The following is an 8,670-nucleotide window of genomic DNA, read 5'->3' on the forward strand; positions in this document are numbered from 1 at the left end:
AAGGGTATAGGGGTTCATAAAATGAGATGCTTGAGACATGTCTAGATGTCATAGCTGGATACAGTCTTGTCCTTGTCTTTGAAGTATAATAAAATGATAGAAGCCTTTAGCAAATCTTCTGTAAAGACTCACGTGTTGACTTCTAGATCAATGATTGGTAAGCTAGGGTTGTTATAGTTGGTTTAGATTAGGACATATCCCTGGACTTCACTGATAATTAAGATAAAAATAAGTTCATAAAACAATTGATTAAAATAGTTTTATATTATCAGGGAATAGGGAAAGATGACTATTGGGGAAGAAATGTAAAAGTATAGTAGAGAAGGAAAAGAATTATATTTTCTTATAGATCAGACTAAGTTAAATTTACTTATTTTACTTATTTCCTACAATGTTTGCCCTCACCCCAAATTCAATAAGTTAAATATTTTATTATTTAGTTAGACCTCAGTTTATAGAGAATTTTCTTGTCATCAGTCCCTAACCCAGTGGTTATTTGATGGTTTTAGCTACTGGTCTGTGGTCCACAGCCAGTATAAAAAGATTGAAAAACATTGCCCTAAATATAGAGCATACAATTGTTTATAGAACACCGATATCCTATTAGGCATTATAAATAAGCTAGAGACAATTTAAAGTATACAGGAGGATGTGCATAGATTATGTACAAATACTATGCCACAACATTAGGAACTGTGAACATCCTCCAATTTGGGTCCTGGAACAAATACCCATGGTTGCCCAAGGATGAGTCCATATACACTCACAGATTATTGTTTTGTTTTGGGACCACATTCAGCAATGCTCAGGGCTTACTACTGACTCTGCACTCAGGAATCACTCCCAGTGGGCTCAGGGAACCATATGGAAGCTGAAGATCGAACCTAAGTCAGCCATGTGCAAGGAAAGTGTGCTATTCTCAGTATTATTGCTATGGTCTCATTATACTTCTTCAGAATGTGTTTTAGCCTGGGATCCTGGAAAGCAGAGCCTCAGAAAAACTTACATGAGGTGGTTTATTTGAAAACTAATGTTAGAATGCAGAAGTCAGGGAGTGGGGGAATAAAATAGGAAATGAGAAACACCACTAGAAGCATATATTATAGACTTGGCCATTGCTTTGTACGAACTTGAGATTTCATCGTGCTGTAACACTTTGAGGCGCCTTATTAAAAAATATCTTGGAATTGTCCATCCATGGACTACTACTGAGAGGTATTAATTTACTATTCCTAGTCTCCCATTGATTAAAGGTGTCCCCATGGGTGTTATTTGCCCCTCCCACTCCCTGGGCTGGATAATTGTGAGTTCTTTGCAGGGAAAGAAGCAAAACTAGCTGTGGGCCAAAGACAGGCTGTATGGAATTATATCTCTATGAAACTGGCTCAAGCCTGTCTGGAATTAGTGGCCACTGCAGAGGTTAGATAAGGGGTGAGGCTTAGGATGTTAAAAAGAGAGCAAAGTTTCAATACATAGAATTTATCCTGATTTTAATTATTCCCCACTTGTTGGAGAATTCCATGTGAGTTTCATATCATATGAAGATATCAAGCTCTATAAGGAAAGAAGCTATGCATGACTGCGAGAGTGCCCCCACCATTCTGATCTGAGAGCAAAATCAGTACCCAATTCCCCAACAGGCCACTCCATTGAGAATAAATTTATTTGGGGTACATCCTTCTTAAGCCCCTTTTGTTAGGGCTATGAATTTATGAATTGGTGTACTTTAAAACTAAGCTTTATCCAGGGTAGTAAGTATTTAAGGCTTTATTTTTCACCAATCAACCTTTGCACTTGTATGTGCCAAAATAGTAAAGCTAAAATCTATTTCCATTATGAAGTCTTATAACTGAAAAACTATGTTCCGGATTTCTTTTACATATTGATTAGGCAGCACAAATCCTCTGCTTGTAGTTTGAAATTACCTGTTCTGAGAACCTGTCTCAGTTGTCTTGTCTCCATCCCGCAAAGATAAGGGCATTTATAAGGAAGAATATATCATAAAGACCTCTGTGCCAATGATATTAAGCCTATTTTCCTGGAATGATATTTCCCATCACTAGACTGTGATTTGTCTGTTTGTGACATTTGCTTCCTCTTAAAAATGCTATTTAGACATTTAACTTTGCTAGACTTCTAAGAGAAGTAAATCCGAGGGGGTTTATGGTTTAGTCTGAGAGAATTTTTTAGAAATGAGAAGGGCTTATTCACAATATGTTAAGACCTTCGTCTAATCTTCTTGCCAATTCACTGAGCCTGGTCAAAGATGTTGGCAGACTCCTCTCGTAAGAGTGACATTACCTACTGTAAATGCTCTACAGAACTGACATCTCTGGATTCCTTCCAGCCACTTAGGACTTTCTGCAGGAGCCACAGAGAACAGAGGTCTGGTATTGCAGAATGACATGAGGTGCCCCTGGATGACGCCAGAAGCTGACTGTCGTCAAAGCAGCTGTGCTCCTGCAGTTCAGGTGTCTGAATCCCTTCGACTCTCTGGAGGCTTAATGTTTGCAGGAGCAGATGAACAGGTTTACATATGGCAAGTTATTATACACATATGATAACAATCAAAATGATAACATTAATCATAAAAATAAAGAGGGGAAATTGTGGAGGTGATGGATGTTATGCATAGATTGTGGTGATGGTTTCATGGATGTATATATATCTCCAAACACAATTACATAGGTACATCTTTGTATGCCAGTCCTGCTACAATAGTATACAAGTAATACAAGCAAATATAAATGAAATTATTTGCTGTTACTTTAACACTTGGAGTTTCACATGAGTATTCAAGTGTTTTGGTTCTTTTTTTTTATCTATACAATGTATAGGTCATTTATTTCCCTTCTAACCCTGGCTCAGTACATGGCTTCTCTTCACCTTTTGGATTTACAATTCTCTCCAGATTGCAGCTGATGATATGATAAAGCTCAGCATAGAAGGTCCTGAGGCCCAGCATCATGGTCCTGAGTGCCCCATAGGCTGCCTCGTCTCGTTCATGCACCAGGGCCCGATAATCTATTACATAGGTATCCTTAGAGGGCTTGGCCACAGCATTCCCCACTTTCTGAGAAATACTTGGAAAGGGTTGTCTGGAAGGCTTCTGCTTTGGTTTTGACAGCATTCACCCTCTCCTGGATTGCCACCCCAAAGTCATTTCCATCTTCAATCTCGGGGATCAGATGCTGAATCCACGTGATCACCAGAATGCACTTCTCTTTCAGAGTCCAGACCTCAGGCTTAACCATGGCAAGGAGTGCCAGAATCTTCTCATTCCCCAGGAGAAAGCCACACTTAGGGACTTCTTTCTTCTCTGGTTTAATCCATCTGGTGTTTCCATCTCATCATCCTTAGGGGCTGGATCTGGTATGGGGATGTTCAAGAGGGCCTGGAGAGAGGTCAAGTCAGCCACGTTGAGGGAGTCTTCCTGCAAGAGCTGATTCAGGTGTATGGTTTTCTGGGGCAAGAAGCTGGAGAGGAATTCCTTGGCCTCCTGGAAAAAGTCTTTGCCTGAAGACATCCACCTGTTTTCGGGCTTTCCTGCTCAGGCATACCCCACCAGGCTTGGCCATGCTGCCACTGAGCTGCTTCTCTCTCTAGCTCTCAGCTCTCTGCTCTTGCTGTTTGGTTCTTTTAGAAAAAAAAATCAGAAGATCTGGCAACACTAACTCTACTTTGGCACAAGGATGGGGTGGGACTGTGACTGCTCTTTGGGAGGGAGGAGTAAATCCAATTAGGCAGCCTGTTTACAGACGATTTCTATCTGCCTCATGCCTGGTCCATTTCTCATGCCTGCAACCTAGAAGCAACAGTTCTTGGAACTTACAGCAGAGGACCCAAGAAGCACTGGGTCTAATCCCCGAAGACATGGTAATTTACTCTCCAAATTTCTAAAGGCAAATTGCTTTCAGATTTGCAGTGGTGAGCGACTTCAAACAGGACATCAGTTCTAAGTCTGTAGATAGGTCTGGGATACAATGTGATGACATGGCTGGGAGATGACTTGGGGGCTGGAGCACAGACTTTGAGTCTCGGAGCTGCCTGATCCCCCAAGCACCACAGGAAAAAGCTCCTGAGCATGAGGCTGGGAATAGCCTCCAGCACTACCAGGCATAGACCCGAAATAAAAACATAACAGCAACAATGAAGAATTATGATAGGATCAACTTATGTTAGAAGAGACCCACTACTCATGGTGTTCCACCATAGTAAAGCAGGCATTTTCCTTCATGTCACATTTTCATGACAATTTATCAATAAATTTAGCTTCCACTTAAGGTAAGTAAAGCAAATATGTGCTCAAAATACATTAAGCTTTATTGATATGATACATGCTAATCTACCTTATATTTTATTACTATCTTTGTATATGTGTATTAAGCAGGTTATCTCTATATTTCAATATATATTCATTTATATAAAGATTTCAAAGACAGGTGAAGTGCAAATATTTCTCTCTGTGTGTTAGAATTATGATTGGTCTTTTTCTTCATTTTATTATCTGTATTAAAAGATATTCTATTAACCTATGTATGGCTTCAAGATTTTATAAAGAAAATTGCTGTCATCTGATTGCTCATTGATTTGCTCAAGTGGGCACCAGTAACATCTCCATGTGAGACTTGTTACTGTTTTTGGCATATTGAATATGCCCTGGGTAGCTTGCCAGGCTCTGCCATGTGGGTGAGATACTCTTGGTAGCTTGCCGGGAGGAATCAAACCTGGGTCAGCCACATGCAAGACAAATGCCTTACCCACTGTGCTATCACTCCAGCCCATAAAGAAAATTATGTACAAAAATTATATTTGTTTAGAGTAAGTCACAAGTACTAAAATTTGGAGAAGTACCCCTAAATAAATCTTTCTAGTTCTATTATTTGTCTGTAAGTCAGCTACCTATGCAAATGCGGCAAGTTTTCATTTGGGAGTAGGTGGGGTTTTCATGTAGACACAGGTTCTGGGAGTAGACACAGATGCTGGGGTAAACCAGGGGTTGGCAAGGCCATAATGGATGCTCTAAGAAAAATCTGCTTGGTAGATAAACTATGACTTCAGATGATTTTAGGGAGGGACAAATGTAAGTCATCCAACAGAACACTTAACTCTAACAGGGTTCTCCACTGGAGAATGGGATATGCCTATTGCGCACAAGGACAAGCAAGCTGCGAGGGAACATGCTTGTTATGCGTGTGTCATATGCCATGTTCTAAAGAAGACAGTAAGAGTCAGCATCACACCACAGAAATAGGCTCAGAGGAGCAAAGAAAACCTGCCGATGGTGAACACTGCACAGAGTGTAAGGTGCTTTCACAGACAATCTAAAAACTGGTCAAGGTCAGTTTTAATATTGGAGAACTGAATTCAAATCCAGGTTTTCTGACTTTATGTTCAGTGTTTCTTCCACTTATGTTACTGCTTGCCTCCACCTTGACATCAAAAAACATCATGTCAGGAATCTACTGGAGTTGGTGGTCTTGAAGAGTCTCCTAAACTGCCCCTTGATGAAGGTAATACTGGCCAAGACACTCAGAGAGAGCCACTTCCTGAGGGTGGTACACAGAAGAAAAATTCCATTTCTAAACAGTGATACGAGTGTTTTCTGGGTTCTGATTTCTAACAATTAACAAAGTACAATGAATGAATAATAAAAACATACCATTTCTTTTTAAAATTTTTTTAGATTATTTATTTATTAATGAGTCACCGTGAGGGTACAGTTACAGATTTTCATGCTTGTGTTACAGTCATACAATGCTCGAATACCCATCCCTCCACCAGTGCCCATTCTCCTCCACCGATGGCTCCAGCATCCCTCCCACATCCTCCCATTCTACCCCCTCTCATCCTGCCCCCCCACCCTGACCCTGTGGCAGGGCAATCCCTTTTGTTCTCTCTCTCCATTGGGGTGTTATGGTTTGCGATGGAGGTATTGGGTGGCTATAGTGTTCAATCTATAGTCTGCTTTCAGCCCACCTTTCCCATCCCAAGCAGATCTTCCACCACACTTTAGTTGGTGTTCCCTTCTCTATCTGAGCTGCCTTTTCTCCCAGCATGTGAGGCCATCTTCCAAGCCATGGAGCAAATCTCCTGGTACTTATTTCTACTATTCTTGGGTGTTAGTCTCCCATTCTGTTGTTTTATATTCTGCAGATGAGTGCAATTTTTCTATGTCTGCCTCTTTCTTTCTGACTCATTTCACTTAGCATGATACTTTCCATGTTGATCCACTTATATGCACTTATATCCACTTATATGACTTCAACTTTTCTGACAACTGCATAGTATTTCATTGTGTAGATGTACCAAAGTTTCTTTAACCAGTTATCTGTTCTTAGGCATTCGGGTTTTTTCTAGATTCTGGCTATTGTAAGCAGTGCTGCGATGAACATACAAGTGCAGATGTCATTTCGACTATACTTTTTTGCCGCTTCGGGATATATTCCCAGAAGTGGTATTGATGGGTCAAATGGGAACTCAATTTCTAATTTTTTGAGAAGCGACCATATTGTTTTCAAAAAGGGCTGAACCAGTCGGCATTTCCACCAGCAGTGTAGGAGGATCCTTTTCTCCCCACATCCACACCAGCAGTGATTGCTTTTGTTTCTTTGGATGTGAGCCAGTCTCTGTGGTGTGAGGTGGTATCTCATAGTTGTTTTGATCTGCATCTCCCTGATGATTAGTGATGCAGAGCATTTTTTCATGTGCCTTTTAGCCATTGATATTTCTTCCTTGAAAAAGTTTCTATTCATTTATTCACCCCATTTTCTGATGGGGTTGGATGTTTTCTTCTTGTAGAGTTCAATCAGTGCCTTATATACCCTTGATATTAACCCCTTATCAGATGAGTATTGGGTGAGTATCCTTTCCCATTCTGTAGATTGTCTTTGTATTCTGTATCTTTTGTGGTACAGAAGCTTTTTAGATAAGATAGTGCCATTTGTTTATCTCTGTTTCCACTTGGTTGCTCAGTTGCATGTCATCTTTGAAGATACCTTTAGCTTCAATATCATGGAGGGTTTTGCTGACCTTGTCTTCAGTGTTCCTTATGGATTGTGGTCTGATGTTTAGGTCTTTAATCCATTTTGATCTGACTTTTGTGCATGATGTTAGGTCGAGGTTTAAGCCTATTGTTTTGCATGTGGTTGTCCAGTTATGCCAAAACCATTTGTTAAAGAGGATTTCCTTGCTCCACTTCACATTTCTTGCTCCCTTACCAAAGATTAGATTATTATACATTTGGGGTTGTATGTAGGGATATTCAACCCTGTTCCATTGGTCTGAAGTTCTGCCTTTGTTCCAGTACCATACTGTTTTGATTGTTACCGCTTTGTAGTAGAGTTTGAGGTTGAGGAGGGTGATGCTTCCATCGTCTTTTTCTCAAGAATTGCTTTAGCTATTCATGGGAAAACATACCATTTCTACTGGGCTGAGGCAATAGCCCAATGGGTAGGGCATTTGTCTTGTATGAGGCCAACTTGGGTTTGACACCTCTGCTCCTCCCGGAGAGCCCAGCAAGCTACCAAGAGTATCTCGCCCTCATGGCAGAGCCTGGCAAGCTACCCATGGCATATTCGATATGCCAAAAAAAGTAACAAGTCTCACAATGCAGACATTACTGATGCCTGCTCGAGCAAATCAATGAGCAATGGGATGACAGTGATACAGTGATACTATTTCTACTGGCAAAAGAAATAGTATCAGTTAACAGTGAATTTAAAGATGAGAAAAGGAGGAGATAGATGGTTCCCCTGGGAGTGATTCCTTTGTGCTATCACATGACTGACCATCACTGGCAGACATAGCATGAGCACCTTTATAGTAGTGGTTCAGATTAGTGGGCACATGCTGGGCCCAAGAGACTCAATGTCCAAGGAAAGATCTTGTCTCTGGAAAGTTCATACTTGAGCTGTAGAGATAGGGCAGAGGCAGAAAGAGGGAACATAGTAATAGAAGGTGCCAATGTAATATGCCAGATGAATCAGTGAAAGCAAATGTTTTATTTCTGGAAGACATTCTTTCCACATTCCTAACCTGCTATAACTGACTGCTGGTCTAAAATATCCAATTTATTCCTAAAATAATATTTTATGGACCTGTCATTTATATTGTATAGATCATAGTATTTAGCAAGAATTATCAAACTAATAATGAAAATAAATTCTGTTTCAAATTGATTTTTATATTTGTTTCTTTTAATATGGAGGGGTAATGGAAGGAATACCATACCATCCATCCATCCATCCATCCATCCATCCATCCATCCATCCATCCATCCATCCACCCATCCACTTACCTATCCATACACCATTCACCTCAAGAGGGCATGGTACCTGACTTCACAGGATGCTCTAAACAGCTTCTTTTGGGTCATCTTGGTAATCAAACATGGAAGATAAATGCCTCTACATATGATAATGAGCTCTCTAAATGAATGAAGTATCGTGAGTATGCATTAAATTGGTGGTTCCCAAATGTGAATATGAATACAAATCACCTGGAGATTGTACTAAATTTCTGATACAGATTTGTGGTGGCTAGATTCTGCATTTCTCTGTAGCTTCCAAAAGATGCTGTTGATGGTTTTTTGGGCCATATTTGAAAGGTAAGGTTTTATAGTGCATCAAAATAACACAGATGTATGAAATTTTAAAAGTTAAAAAAGTC

At 40.2% G+C, this 8,670-nt stretch overlaps 1 pseudogene; it reads right to left on the reverse strand.

Annotated features, from left to right (window-relative positions):
- Window positions 1-2,842: 2,842 nt before the first annotated feature.
- LOC101553479 (proteasome activator complex subunit 2-like) lies at window positions 2,843-3,578 on the reverse strand (annotated as a pseudogene).
- Window positions 3,579-8,670: the final 5,092 nt, after the last annotated feature.

Source organism: Sorex araneus, chromosome 3 (genome assembly GCF_027595985.1).
Source record: "Sorex araneus isolate mSorAra2 chromosome 3, mSorAra2.pri, whole genome shotgun sequence".
Taxonomy (NCBI): Eukaryota; Metazoa; Chordata; class Mammalia; order Eulipotyphla; family Soricidae; genus Sorex; species Sorex araneus.